Source organism: Marmota flaviventris, chromosome Y (genome assembly GCF_047511675.1).
Source record: "Marmota flaviventris isolate mMarFla1 chromosome Y, mMarFla1.hap1, whole genome shotgun sequence".
In the NCBI taxonomy this organism is placed as follows: Eukaryota; Metazoa; Chordata; class Mammalia; order Rodentia; family Sciuridae; genus Marmota; species Marmota flaviventris.
This window is the reverse complement of record NC_092519.1, coordinates 17,193,857-17,209,209: the sequence shown is the minus strand read 5'-3', so window position 1 is coordinate 17,209,209 and position 15,353 is coordinate 17,193,857. Positions and strand designations below refer to the sequence as shown.

Sequence of the window (15,353 nt, the reverse complement as noted above, 5' to 3'; positions counted from 1 at the left end):
TGGATAGGCAGAAATAATACGATCAAAATGACCATACTACCAAAGCATTATACAGATATAATGCAATTCCCATCAAAATCCCCAAGGCATTCCTCGTACAAATAGAAAAAGCAATCATGAAATTCATCTGGAAAAATAAGACATGAAGAATAGCTAAAACAATCCTTAGACTGAAGTAGGTGGCATCTCTATACCAGATCTTAAACTATACTACAGAGAAATAATCACAAAAACAGCATGGTGTTGGCACCAAAAGAGACTGGTAGACCAATGGAACAGAATAGAGGACACAAACACTAACCCAGAAAATTACAATTATCTTATATTAGACAAAGGTGCCAAAAACATGCACTGGAGAAAAAAGCATCTTCAACAAATTGTGCTAGGAAAACTGGAAATCCATAAGCAACAACATAAAATGAAATCCCTAGGTCTCACCATGCACAAAGTGCAAATCAAAATGGACCAAGGACCTAGGAATTAAACCAGAGACTCTGCATCTAATAGAAGAAAAAGCAGTCTGTAATATTCATCATGTGGGATTAGGCCCCAACTTCCTATAGCCCAAGAATTTAAACCAACAATGAATAATGGGATGGAATCAACCTAAAAAGTTTCTTCTGAGCAAAAGAAACAATTTGTGAGGTGAACAGAAAGCCTCCACCCTGGGAACAAGTTTTTACCCCTCACACATCAGACAGAGCACTAATCTCTATTGTATATAAAGAACTCAAAAAGCTAAGCAACAAAAAAACAAATAACCCAATCAACAAATGGGCCAAGGACATGAACAGACACTTCTCAGAAGAGAATATACAATCAATAAACATGTATAAGAAAAAATGCTTATCCTCTCTAGCAATTAGAGAAATGCAAATCAAAACTTCTCTAACCTATCACCTCACTCCAGTCAGAATGACAGCTATTATGAAGACAAACAACAATAAGTGTTGGTGAGGATGGGGGGGGGAAAGGTACCCTCTTACCTTGCTGGTGGGACTGCAAATTGGTGCAGCCAATTTGGAAAGCAGTGTAGAGATTCCTTGGAAATCTGGGAATGAAACCACCATTTGACCAAGCAATCCCTCTCCTCAGACTATACCCAAAGAACTTAAAAACACCATACTACAGGGACACAGCCACATCAATGTTTATAGCAGCAAAATTCACAAGAGCTAAACTGTGGAGTCAACCTAGATGCCCTTCAGAGGATGAATGGATTAAAAAAAAAAGTGGCTTGTATACAAAATGGAATTTTAATCAGCAATAAAAAAGAAAATAAAATCATGGCATCTGCAGGTAAATAGATGGCATTGGAGAAGATAATGCTAAGTGAAGTTAGTCAATCCCCAAAAAACAAATGCTGAATGTTTTCTCTGATATAAGGAGGCTGACTCATAGGGGGTACATAGGGGGAGCATGGAAGGATTAGATGAATTCTAGATAGGGAAGAGGACTGGGAGGGAAAAGGAGAGGACAGAGGATTATCAAGGATGGTGGAATGTAATGGACATCATTATACAAAGTATATGTATAAAGACATGAATTGGGTGTCAAAATTCTTTATATACAAACAGAGATGAATAATTGTGGTATATATGTGTAATAAGAATTGTAATGATTCTGCTGCAATTTCTTTATCCAAAATAAATAGATAGATAACTAGCAGACGGGTTTTCCCAGATGTAAATCCTTTTTAAAAAAATTTTTAAAATATTTATTTATTTATTTATTTTTAAATTTTAGGCGGACACAACATCTTTGTATGTGGTTCTAAGGATCGAACCCGGGCCACATGAATGCCAGGCGAGCACGCTACTGCTTGAGCCACATCACCAGCCCAGATGTAAATCCTTTTATGTCTTTGAATAAAACTGTCAAAATTAAGTACTGCCCAACATGGCTTATCCACAGGATTTTCTACAGTATTTTTTTTTAATACAATTGAATAAAACTAAAACATCTGAGCCCTTTGTATTTCTTACTTGCATAGGATTTATTCATTTTGGCATGAATCTTTCCAAAAGAATCTTTCTAGTACTCAGAATAAACTGCAAAAATTAAAAGATTTCCCACATTCTTTACATTCATAGGGCTTCTCTCCATGAGAATTTTCATAAAAGAGAAGAAAAATAGGTCTAGAACATGAAGCTGATAGAGTATAGCAAATCGTTCCCATTCAGAGTGTTCGTTTTCCAGTGAGGGAAATGGCTTTGAAGACAACAGGGAAAATGGAATGATTTGCCATATTTTTTCACATTTAAACAGTTATTCAGCCAGATGTGGTGATGTATGCCTTTAATCCCAGTGACTTGGGAGGCTTAGGCTGAAGGATCACAAGTTTGAGGCCAGCCTCAGCATTTTAGAACAACCCTAAGGAACTCAGCAAGTCTCTGTCTCAAAATTAAAAATATAAAAAAGAATGAGGATGTGTCTCAGTGGTAGAATGCCACTTGACCAAATCTCCAGTACAATCCCCAGTACAATATTCAGCAGAGTGAGCCCTTTGTTTTTGTTTGAAGGGGACAAGACATATTGATCCACCACAATTCACATTTAAAGAATTTTTCTCCAGTAAACTTCCAACATGTTGATGAGAAGAACAGTAATAACAGAAGGCTTTGCCAATTGTTTTCATCAGTACAATTTCTTTGCAATATGAGTTTGTTCATGTAAGTGAAGCTGATGGGATATAACAACGGCTTTTCCCCATTGTTGACATTCATAGGGCTTCTCTCCAGTATGAGTTCGTTCATGTGAGCAAAGATGAGAGGACTGAGTGAAAGCTTTGGCAGACTGCATACATTGATAGGGTTTCTCTTGAGTGTGAGTCCCTTCATGTCTGTGAAAGAAAAAGGCGTTTCCACATTGTTGGTATTCATTAGGCTTCTCTTCTGCATGAATTCTTCCATGTATGTGAGGTTCACTGGATGTGTCAAGGGGTCCTGCACATTGTTGATATTCATAAGGCTTCTCTCTAGTATGCCTTTGTTCATGTCTGTGAAGGTTAGAAGAAGTAGTGAAGACTTTTCCACATTGTTGACATTCATAGGGTTTCTTTTTTGTATGAGTTTTTTTATGTGAGTGAAGGCTAGACGATAGAGCAAAAGCTTTGCCACACTGCTTACATTCAAAGGGCTTCTCTCCAGTATGCATCCGTTTATGTATCTGAAGGTAGGAAGAAGTACTGAAGGCTTTCCCACATTGTTGACATTCATAGGGCTTCTCCCCAGTATGAGTTTTTTCATGTCTATGAAGTTTAGAGGACATAGTGAAGGCTTTGCCACACTGCTTACATTCATAGGGCTTCTCCCCACTATGAGTCCGCTCATGTATCTGAAGGTAGGAAGAAGTACTGAAGGCTTTCCCACACTGTTGACATTCATTGGGCTTCTCCCCACTATGAGTCCGCACATGTATCTGAAGGTAGGAAGAAGTACTGAAGGCTTTGCCACACTGCTTACATTCATAGGGCTTCTCCCTAGTATGAGTTCGTTCATGTTGGTGAAGGGAAAAAGAAGTAGTGAAGACTTTTCCACATTGTTGGCATTCATTGGGCTTCTCTCCAGCATGGATTTGTTCATGTATCTTAAGGTAAGATGAAGTACTGTAGGCTTTTCCACATTGTTGACATTGATAGGGCCTCTCTCCAGTATGCGTTCGTTCATGTCTGTGAAGGGAAGAAGAAGTAGTGAAGACTTTTCCACATTGTTGGCATTCATTGGTCTTCTCTCCAGTATGGATTTGTTCATGTCTCTGAAGGTAAGACAAACTAGTGCAGGCTTTCCCACATTGTTGACATACATAGTGTTTCTTTTTCGTATGAGTTTTTTTATGTGAGTGAAGGTTAGACAATTGAGCAAAAGCTTTGCCACACTGCTTACATTCATAGGGTTTCTCCCCACTATGAGTCCGCACATGTATCTGAAGGTAGGAAGAAGTACTGAAGGCTTTCCCACATTGTTGACATGCATAGGGCTTCTCCCCACTATGAGTCCGCACATGTATCTGAAGGTAGGAAGAAGTACTAAAGGCTTTCCCACACTGCTTACATTCATAGGGCTTCTCTCCAGTATGCGTCCGTTCATGTCTGTGAAGGGAACCAGAAGTAGTGAAGACTTTTCCACATTGTTGGCATTCATTGGTCTTCATTCCAGTATGGATTTGTTCATGTCTCTGAAGGTAACACAAACTAGTGCAGGCTTTCCCACATTGTTGACATTCATAGGGTTTCTTTTTCATATGAGTTTTTTTATGTGAGTGAAGGTTAGACGATTGAGCAAAAGCTTTGCCACACTGCTTACATTCATAGGGCTTCTCCCCACTATGAGTCCGCACATGTATCTGAAGGTAGGAAGAAGTACTGAAGGCTTTCCCACATTGTTGACATTCATAGGGCTTCTCCCCAGTATGAGTTTTTTCATGTGAGTGAAGATGAGTGGACTGAGTGAAGGCTTTGCCACACTGCTTACATTCATAGGGCTTCTCTCCAGTATGCGTCCGTTCATGTTTGTGAAGGGAAGAAGAAGTAGTGAAGACTTTTTCACATTGTTGGCATTCATTGGGCTTCTCTCCAGCATGGATTTGTTCATGTATCCGAAGGTAAGATGAAGTAGTGTAGGCTTTTCCACATTGTTGACATCGATAGGGCTTCTCTCCAGTATGCGTCCGTTCATGTCTGTGAAGGGATAAAGAAGTAGTGAAGACTTTTCCATATTGTTGGCATTCATTGCTCTTCTCATCAGTATGGATTTGTTCATGCGTCTGAAGGTAAGACAAAGTAGTGTAGGCTTTTCCACATTGTTGACTTTCATAGGGTTTCTCTCTAGTATGTTTTCTCTGATGTATTCTAAATAAACTTCGGTAAGCAAAGTCTTTCCCACATACGTTACATTTAAAAAGTACTTTCCCAGTGTGCGTGATCACGTGACTGTGAAGACCTGTGGGTGAAACCAAGGTTTTACCACCTTCTTTACACTCATGGGGTTTCATTCCAGAATGAGTTCTTTCATGTTTTCTAAATAAAGTGGGGGAATGAAAGGCTTTCCCACATACCTCACATTGAAAAGCTTTACCACTCCTATGTGTTCTTGTGTGTCTTTGAACATCTGTGGGAGAAGATGAGGCTTCATCACATTGTTGACATTCATCAGGTTGCCACCCAGTATGTGAATCTTCATGCCTTTGAATGTCATTCGAACAACTGATGACTTTCCCACATACTATACTTTCACAGGGTCCATCTCCAGTTTGTGTTAACATTTGTGTGTGAACACTTTTGAGAGAAACCAGAGATTTTCTGTATTGTTTCAATTCACATGGCTTGTCTTCACATTCTTCATGCTTGCAGTATTCGGGTCCATAGTGAGATGTGATCTGCCTATGAAGGAATGAAGGGCATATGAAGTCTTTGGCACACGTAATGCAGTCACATGAATTTACTCTATTAAAATTTTTCTTTGCTTAAGAATTGGTATCTCATGACCAGCACATTATTAATACTTGATTAATTCATGATGTTGTATTTATTTAAGGTCCTAGGTTAACGTTACTTCCAACATGAGGTAAAGCCTACGTTTTTCAAACTTGTTCAGATTGCCAGAAAACACAGAGATTGAGAGGAAACAATGCTTTGCAACACAGCTTGCCTATGGTCATTATCCAAATAGTTATACTCACATATGCAATTTCATAATACTTTTTGCATGTCAAGCACTTTGAATAGACTTAATATCTATCTATCTATATATATATATATATATATATATATATATATATATATATATATATATATATAAATTTATTTCAGTTGACAATAGACTTTATTGATTTAAATGTGGTGGTGAGAAGAGAACCCTATGCCTCAAGCATGCAAGGCAAGCTCTCTACCATGGAGCCACAACCCCAGTCCCAGTGAAGTATATATTTCTGGTAAAAAATCTTATAAGAATAAATACATTTAAAGTTGTGCAAATTTCTTGCATTGGTTTTAAAAATTATATGATATCCCCAGATTCCCGCAAGGATTCCTCTTGTGAGTACAATTACCTTAGATTGCTCCCAAAATTTTTGATCTGATTTTCAATGTTCTTCTCATCACATTTGTTTCCTAAAATGTGAAACCAAAACATTATTTCTATTTCAAATTTCTAGGAGCTAGAAATGCTTTTCCAAATTCATGGTGCATTTTATGCTACATTAATTCACCAACTGATTGTCTTTTCATGTTCTACATAAATAAAAAGAAAATTAAACATAAATTCTCTAATTAAGTAAATACACAAATTATTACCTATAGATGCCAGGTTTCTGAGGACTTCCAGCATCACATCTCTGTAAAGGTTCTTCTGGGAAGCATCCAGCAAAACCCACTCCTCCTTCATGAAGTTCACAGCCACATCCTCAAAGGTCACTGAGATCTAAAATATCCCACAAATGTGTTGTGGAGGCCAGGAGAGATTTGACAGCATGAGAAATGTGTCCTCAACATGCATGATATTCGCTTGATTCCCTGGCCTCTCAATTAATTCCACGATTTGGTCATTGAAATCTCCAGTGCATTGAATTCTTCACAGAAACTCCAACACTAGATTTGGGCCCCACACAAGGTAAATAGTAGAGTGTTGTACACCTTTCCTTTGGTGAGTTCACAGGAAGTAAGAGGGGCTTCCGGGTCACCCTTATCTTATTTGTTGATTGCATCTCTATCACCTTCTTACCAACATCCTGTGCAGTAGAGAGCTAATATTAGCACCCTCCTTATTACTTAACCTTAGAAAAGAAAGCTGACTGAGTAGGAAATTGCTGGGATCACAAAACTCAGCATTTGAGAGATCCTGCCAACCACAGTGGCTCACTGGGCCTACATAGTTAATATAGACAACATGGTATTTACAGATTTCCTGTTTCCTTCTGAAAGTCAATTGTTCCATCCTTAAAGAAATGCCTAGAATCAACCCCAACCCACACCCTCAGAGTATGGAGTCACTAAAGGAGTCACTAAAGAGTTTCCTTTATAGACAACAGTTACACAATCTTCCACACCGGTTGTCACAATGTGTTCACTGGGGACTGAGCTCAACTTGCGTGATTACACTGAGGACAACTAGAAGTTTGCAGGTGCTTTACTCCAGAACAAATTTACCCAATTAGTAATCAAGCACAATGATTAATAAACATAACAATATAATAATTTCTGGTGGTTAATGTCAAAGCAGAATGGGGTGTGTGGAAAGATGGCATGTGCCTCAGAAAGAACTCGATGACCCCAAGATGTTAACTTGTCCAAACAATAGCCTTACAAAATTATATCGGTTTGAAAAATAGTTTTCTTAACAGACAGCAGAAAATCCTTTCCCAAACCTCATGGCAACCATGAATGTCCAATGATTCTCAAACTCTTCTGAACAGCAGATGTCTCACTCAGATCATGTACAGTCATGAGACACATACCACCGTTCTGCTCAAGGACACTTTGATCAAGATAGGCCACATGTACAATGGTGGTCTGTCATGAAAGAGATTCCTCGATCATGTAGCACAGCTGGTGCAAGGAAACCTCAGGCACAAGCACTTCCAGGGTGTGTTAAAGCAGCAGGTTTGCAGCCCAGAATCCTAAACTTTCAAAAATTTAAAAAAGATATAATTACTACACACCCCCCACCCCCCAGATAAAAGAAAGTCAAGGCTCTGACATCTCAAACAGGCTTCCATGAGACACTGAAGATCTGCCACCAATTTTCTACTATTATGTCCAGACAACAGAAGTTGAGTTAAAACTTCCTAATTCTTTCTTTTTATATTTATTTTTTTACTTGCAGTTGAACACAATAGCTTTATCCTATTTATTTATGTGGTGCTGAGGATTGAACCCAGGACCTTGCACATGCTAGGCAAGTTCTCGACCACTGAACCACAACCCCAACCCACCTTCTAATTCTTCATATGGCATATTTTACCATATTATCAAAATTAAATAGATAAAGAAAAGTATTAAATACAAAAGAAAACTATGAAAGACTCTAATCATCATAAATGCAAAATTCCTCAAATACTTTACTGAATCCAAAAATAAATAAAAAGAATTATAAACACAGCCAATAGGAAATTATTACAGCTCTGTAAGACTGATGCCAAATTTAAAACTCAGTTAATATTTTCCAGGGACAAGCATACTAACGTGGGAAGTCAAGCCCAGTGGCCCAGATCCACTCACATCAGCCTCTGCAAGGCCCAGGAATGCAACACACATGCAAGGCTGATTCAGAATTAAAAAACCAATTAACATTATCCATCACAACAAAAAGCTAAATAATAAATATTGATTATATTAATAGTTAAAAAATTCAAGAATAATGAAAAAACACTCAAGCTCAAAAAAACACAATGTCTTCATAGAGAGACAGCATGATCCTCTATGCTACTGGAATCCACTGAAGAATCATGAAAAACAATGATGTGACATCAGTGTTGTCATGTTAACAAACAGGACAATTATTATACTATTGACAGCAGGAAGCTGGGCATGGAGGCCATGCCTGTGATCCTTGCCAAACAGGGGCCGGGGCAGGATGATCCCAGGTTTGAGTCCAGCCTGGGCAATTTAGCAAGACTCTGTTTCTAAACAAAAAATTAAAAGTTTTGGGAATGTAGCTCAATGGTAGAGCAGCCCTGCAAATAAGGTGAAAATTATGCACAGAATACTTCTCAGCAGTGACTACAGCAGCCATATCCAGAACTGCCCAAAGATAGAAGCAAGGAAGATGCACCTTTCAATGCTGAATGGACAAGGTACATTTTAACCACACCAAAGAACATCACCCAGAAAGTGAGCTCTGCAGCCTGAAAAGATACAGCACCCTTAAAGGCAGACTGCTAAGTAAGAGAAGCCAGTCTGAAAGGCCAAGTACAGTAAGATTCCAATTCAAGAACATTCAAGAAGAGACAACATTATAGATGCACTGAAACTCTTCTGTATGGCATTATTCTGTAGAGTATGTGACACACAAAATCACACCACACAGAGGAGGAACCCTAAGGTAAAGGATGGATTTCAGCTGATGATAAAGTGTTGCTTCATCCACTCTCTTAATCAAATGTAGGCTACTGATTCAGTAACTAACAAGCATCCAACATCAATGCAAAATATTGAGAACAGTGTAGAGAAGAGTGTTTGATACTATATGTAATGGCTCATTAGAATTGTCAACCGCATTGGATTAAGAGATACCTGTGATTAAGAGGCCTCTGGGTGTGTCCGTGAGGGTGTGTCTACAAATGATTGGCATGTGGAACAGAGAACCAAACTAGAGAACCTCCTTAGGTATAGGCAGCACCATCCAATAGGACGGTGTCTTAGGTGGAACAAAAGTTGGAAGAAGAAGGAAGCAGCAGCAGAGAAAGCCCCTTTCTGCTCCAATGGCTGCTGCAATGGCCTGAGGATATCAGAATCTGCCTTCTTCACTCTCCCAAAGTAGACTCTGCCTGTGATTCTCCAGGGAGTTTCCAGAACCTTTGGTCTGACTAGGGCAGCACCAGTGATCCCTCTTGTTCTGAGGCTTCAGCCTCTTGGACTCTGCAGCTACTACTTCTCAAGCTCTCCAGCTGCAGATGGCCACTGTGGACATCCAGCTTCAGGTCAAGTAGGCCAATCTAATAAGTCCCCCGTTTATAATCACACTTCGTGTTGGTGCTGTTCCTCTAGAAATCATTGACTAACAAACTACAAGTCTAAAATTGCTCTGAAAAACAAAATTGATTTAATAAGGAAATGAATGAACTACCATGCCATAAACTTTAACAAATATAAACATAAGAAACAATATTACATGATGAATACCTTTCCCAAATAATAATGCAAAAAATAAAGTAAAGAAGAAAAGTCATAGTTACAAATTTCAAAACTATGAATGAAAGCAACAAAACTGATTTTCAATACTATTTCCACCTGGAAAGAAACTGGATGATAAAACTTTTTTTTTTAATATATATATTAATTCTTTAGTACTAGGTGGGTACAATTTTTTTATTTAATATTTATATAGTGCTGAGGATCGAACTCAAGGCCTCATGCATGCTAAGTGAGCGCTTTTTCTCTGAGACACAATCCCAACCCCTGGATGATAAATCTTTAAAAGGTATTCCAACTGCTGGTGTGGTGATGTGCACATGTAATTTCAACAACTAGGGAGGTCAAGGCATGTAACTGGCAAGTTGGAGGCTCTCTCAGCAACTTAGCAAGACATCCAGAAATTTGTGAAACTTGGTCTTCATCAACAATAAATGGGGGTACTGGGATTGTAGCTGAGTGGCAGAGCACTTGCTAGCATGTATGAGGCACTGGGTATGATCCTTAGCACCACAGATAAATTAACAAAAATAAGGTATTCTGTCCCTCTACAACTATACAAAATAAAAATAAAAATAAATAGGTACATAATAAATAGGAAGGGCTGAGGACGTGCTCAGTGGTCCAGTGAGTCTAGGTTTATTACCCAGTAAAACAACTTCCCACCTCCCAAATGCTGCTCACACATTGAAATTCATTTTTTTGAGGAGAACATAAGCATGAGCATGTCCCTGGCTTCAATCCCAGCACTCAATACATCAGCAAATAAGTAAACCCCAGTCTACAATACTAATTTTCTTGGGGTGGAGAGTAGTTCAGTAGTAAGAACTTGATAGCCCTCGGTTTAATCCCCAACAGTCCATGTACACACACACACACACACACACACACACAAACACACACACACACACAAATAAAAACCCTGAAAATATATGTAATGAGTGATAAAAAAGATTATAATACAAAAGATACACAATGAGAGGCAACAAAAATCAATGAAAAGACAACACACTTTCTTACAAAGGAGACTGAACTTTCCCATGAACTACACTCTTTGAAAAAACAAAGAGCATTTCAATAAATTATGTGAAATTCAGGGCATGGATTATTGTGTTTTATGGGGTGAACTTAAAAAACTATATCTAAAATGAAAATAGTACACTGTATCTAAGACCACTGAAAATGTTGTACAGGACAGAGAGAGTAGAGAGAGCGTTTATGTTACTCCCAAGTTTCATAAGCTAAAAGGCCAGCTCCCAAATGGGTAGCCCTAGGAGGAGGTAATTAGGAGGGAACAGGAATCAGGTGACATGGTGGGAGTGCTTGTGAGAAGATCAGCACCCTTACTTAGACATATATATCTCTCCTTTTCAGAGAACAGGTGTCACTTGTTATTTCACTGATAAAGTATACAGTGATTTTTAAATGATCACAGTTGGGTATTTTAGGTATTGTCAAAATTGTCCTTAAAACTTCCAATGAAGATGGGTGTGATGGTGCACATCTGTAACCCCAGTGGTTCAGGGGTCAGTGGCCCAAGGTGATGTAGCAAGACCCTGACTCAAAAGGAAGAATCTAAAAGGGGCCAGGGATGTGGCTCAGTGGCTAAGCACCTCTGGGTTCCATTGCTGATACCAAAAACGACACAGGTAACATGAACCTGCCAAATCCAGACAAAAACAGTAACAACAAACTGTCATTCCTGTCAAATTCATCAGCTTGTCAACGACTGTAACTAATTTAAATAAAATCAAATTCATAAATTTATCCACCACAATTTTTGTAGAAATGGATTCATTTACTGCAGCAATAATGGTAGACAGAGTTTCTCTGTATCTTAAGTGGCATTCTGGAATCTAGGGCATGGATTTCAATTGGAAATCATTGAAAAGAGAAGATCAAATCTCACCAATTTACTAGGCATACTCAGGGGTAGCAAAAGATAAATTAGATGTTTTCTTTCTTTCTTTCTTTCTTTTTTTTTTTGTTTGTTTGTTTTTTTGTTCTGTTCTTTTTCTTTGGTTTGGGATCAGAGATTAAACCCAGAGGAAGTTTATTGATAAGTCACATCCCCAGACATAAGGCCTGGCTAAGTCGCTAAGGCTGTACTCAAGTTTACAATCCTACTGCCTAAGGCCCTGGAACAGCAAGGATCACAGGTGTGCACCACTGTACCTGGCTGTAATTGTTTTCACAATGGAAATGTAACTAGACTTTTTAAAATCCACTTCTTTCTTGCCTATTTAATAATAGTCCATCCCATTTGGCTCTGAAAAAATAGACCTGGGCCTCAAAATGTGAGCAGATCATTGCAAAGTGATACACAGAAAGCTTTGGTGCTGAGGGAGCACACATGTGTCAGCTTCAAGGGGCAGGGAAGGTCCCTGACATCTGGGACATGACATCTCCTGGTCTTGCTTCCTAAAAGCCTCTAGGATCACCCTCCCAGGGACCTAGATCATGACTCCAGTCTACGAGGCTTTTCAGGTTTGCACAGCTCTGCACTGGGGTGGGTGTTGCTTATGCTCTGGGAGAGGTTTCGCTCCATCACATTGTGAAACTACAAGGGCAGGAATCACTGGTGCCCTGGCCCCTCAGCACCAGCATCCACAGGCTGACTGGCCACCTCTCTCCACGGAATGGGAACAGAGCTTGGGAAAAACAAGGTCCCAACTAAGTAGCTGTCTAGATGAGGCCTGTTCCAGGAGATTCCTCAGCCCACAGCAGCTTCCCTGAGAGGCTGCACCCCACACCTCAGGTGTCCTCTAGGAGGAACTGACCCAGGGCCTGAAGTTCTGTTCACCCTGCAGGGACCAGGGCAGCTGTGGGCACCTTGTGGCAGCTCCAGGAGAGAACAGTGGCTGAGGACATAGGACCCTGTGAGTTGTCTAAAGGGAACCTCTGCCCAAGAAATCAGACATGGTGTCTACACCTAAGGAAGATAAAGGGAGAAGCACAAGATTTTTACGGCTGTGCACTCAAGTTCTCTATACAGTTGCATCTACATCAAAGAACCTTCAGAGTATTTAACTTGGCTAACCAGACCACCTTGAGGGTGGAAAGGCAGGGTTCTGTATGGAGAGCAAAAATTATCTTGGGCTATCTTAAGCCCTTTAATAGCCAATTATCTTAATTTCTGTATCAGACCACAATTCTCAAAACTATTAAATTTCTCAGAATATATCACTATCCTTACCAGACATCTAGTCCCCACCATCTACCAAAGTAAGAATGTAATAACAACAGTCAGAAGAAATTTCTTTTTTCTTCCTTCCTTTCTTTCTTTCTGCAGCCCACCAATCTGATGATCCTACCAATGCAATTGGTTAATGTAGTGATACACACTTTCTTTTATAAAAGTTCATGTAGGCCAGGCACAGGGCCACACAACTGTAATCCCAGTAGCTTTAGAGGATAAGGTAGGAGGACTGCTAAATTCAAAGTCAGTCTCAGCAATTTAGTGAGGGCAGAAGGAACTTGATGAGATCATGTCTCAAAATACAATCTAAAAAGGACTGATTGTGGCTCAGTGATTAAGTGCCCCTGGGTTTAATCCTTGTCTTTCAGGGTGGGACACATACATCATTTAGGGTCACTTGAATCCATGTTCCTGAGTATGGTCATTAATATTTAAACCAAAATGAACTATTTTCCATAGCTGGGATTGCCAATGCCTTTAATGTCAACAGCTTGAGAAACTGAAGCAGGAGGGTCAGGACTTACAGGCCAGGCTGGGCAACATAGCAGACCCCATCTGAAAATCAAATTTAAAGAGTTGGGGATGAAGAACAGAAGAATGAATCAAACACTATTATCCTATGTGCATATATGACTACAGGACTGGTGTGAATCCACATCACGTACAACCAGAAAAAGGAGCAGTGACACTCTATTTATGTTTACTGTGTGAAAATGCATTATAATGCCATGTATAACTAATAAAAACAAATTTAAGTAAATAAATGATTTATGTCAAATTGGGGCCGGGGGGCTTGGAACATAACCCAAGATTCAATATCCCTAGGTTCTATGTACAAATGCCTTTTTCCTTTTAAAGTAATTATTTTGACCAAACACAGGGAACTGTTAAGTGATTATTCTTTCCTCTCAAGTATAATAATCACAAATAGAAAACAAATGCTTTCAAAAGCATTCTTCTGCCGCAGTCTGGCTGGGCACACAATCTCGAGCCACCACACAGCTTGTAGATTCAAACAGCAACTCTTTATTCCCTAACTCACACCAATCACGTTCTGGGGAAATCCACATTCTCTGCCCAAATTCACATCCACTGGGCTTCTGTCTCCCAAAAAATACTGTCTGACACAGGCCTTGTTAGAATGGCCTTAGGCCTGAGCCTAAGCAACTCCATTTTAGAAGACCTGCAGTTTCACCAGGCATATCCACAGATCCCTCCAGTAAGGCCTCAAACAAGTTCCTTCCCCTCACCCTGATAAAGAGAGTGAAGCCTCTGGCAGTCTGTCCTTGCCTGATAAGAGGGAAAGGCAAGAAGATCAGGGTGGAGATGATCCCAGGGTAAATGATGTCACTGAGAAATAGGGTGGTAGCTGATAAGGATTGAAAGCATGATCCAAAGCCCCCAAATTTAGTATAAACGATAGAGCTGATGAGCAGGAATTCAGCCAACAGAAACAAGGATGCACTCGAGCTGGAGAGTCTGATGAGGACCTGACATCCCATCACTTGGCATCTTTCCTGAGCCTCTGCAAGATTCTCACCATTCTCAAACTCTACTGCCTCTTCTGGACCTTGGTGAGAGCTGCACCTCCTCCCTAGGACCCCCTCCTCAACTGCTCCTCTGCTCCACACCAGGAAATGCTTGCCTTGGTTCCAGACCTGGTCACCGAGGTCTGAGTGAGTGTGCATCTGCTGGACTCAAAGCCTAAGACATAAGATCTTTGAACTTAGCATGCAGAGGGAATGTCATTAGCTTATCATAATTAAGTGTGTTTTCCAGTGCTTAGAATGAATCTAGAATTGTTTGCTGTGAATTAATTAACCTAGAATTGTTTGCAGTTAGGGTGATAAACAAGTCAAGATGGCACCTGGCTTTTAGCCAAAGGAAGTAGTGGTTGAGAAGGCCAGCAAGCCATTAAGATGATAGAGATTCCTTGATGAGTGACTGCTGTGTCTAGATTATGTCAATTAAGTTAAGCTGTGTGTAATCATTAAGATGATGATTCCTTATTGGTTGATTGTTATACCTAGTTTTTGTTAACTGAATACACAGCTTGTTCTTAATTATGTAGATATACCCCTACTGTCCTACAATAAATGGCTCCCACTCCTGCTGTATCCACCTTCACAAGTTGATCTTCACCCCCCAGTTAGTTTGCTGCTTCCAGGCTGTGGCACATTTTGCTGTGAATTGATTATGTCTATGGCAATGCCTAGCATTAAGGATTGTTGTTTTCTTGATTAAGAACCTATACAGTTCAACTGTATTAAGTAATTTGAGTGAATAGAGCATTGAAAGGGGCAGAAG

At 39.7% G+C, this 15,353-nt stretch overlaps 1 pseudogene; it reads right to left on the bottom strand.

Moving 5' to 3' along the window:
* Nucleotides 1-934: 934 nt before the first annotated feature.
* LOC139703497 (zinc finger protein 721-like) overlaps nt 935-15,353 on the bottom strand; it is a 41,355-nt pseudogene continuing 26,936 nt past the window's right edge.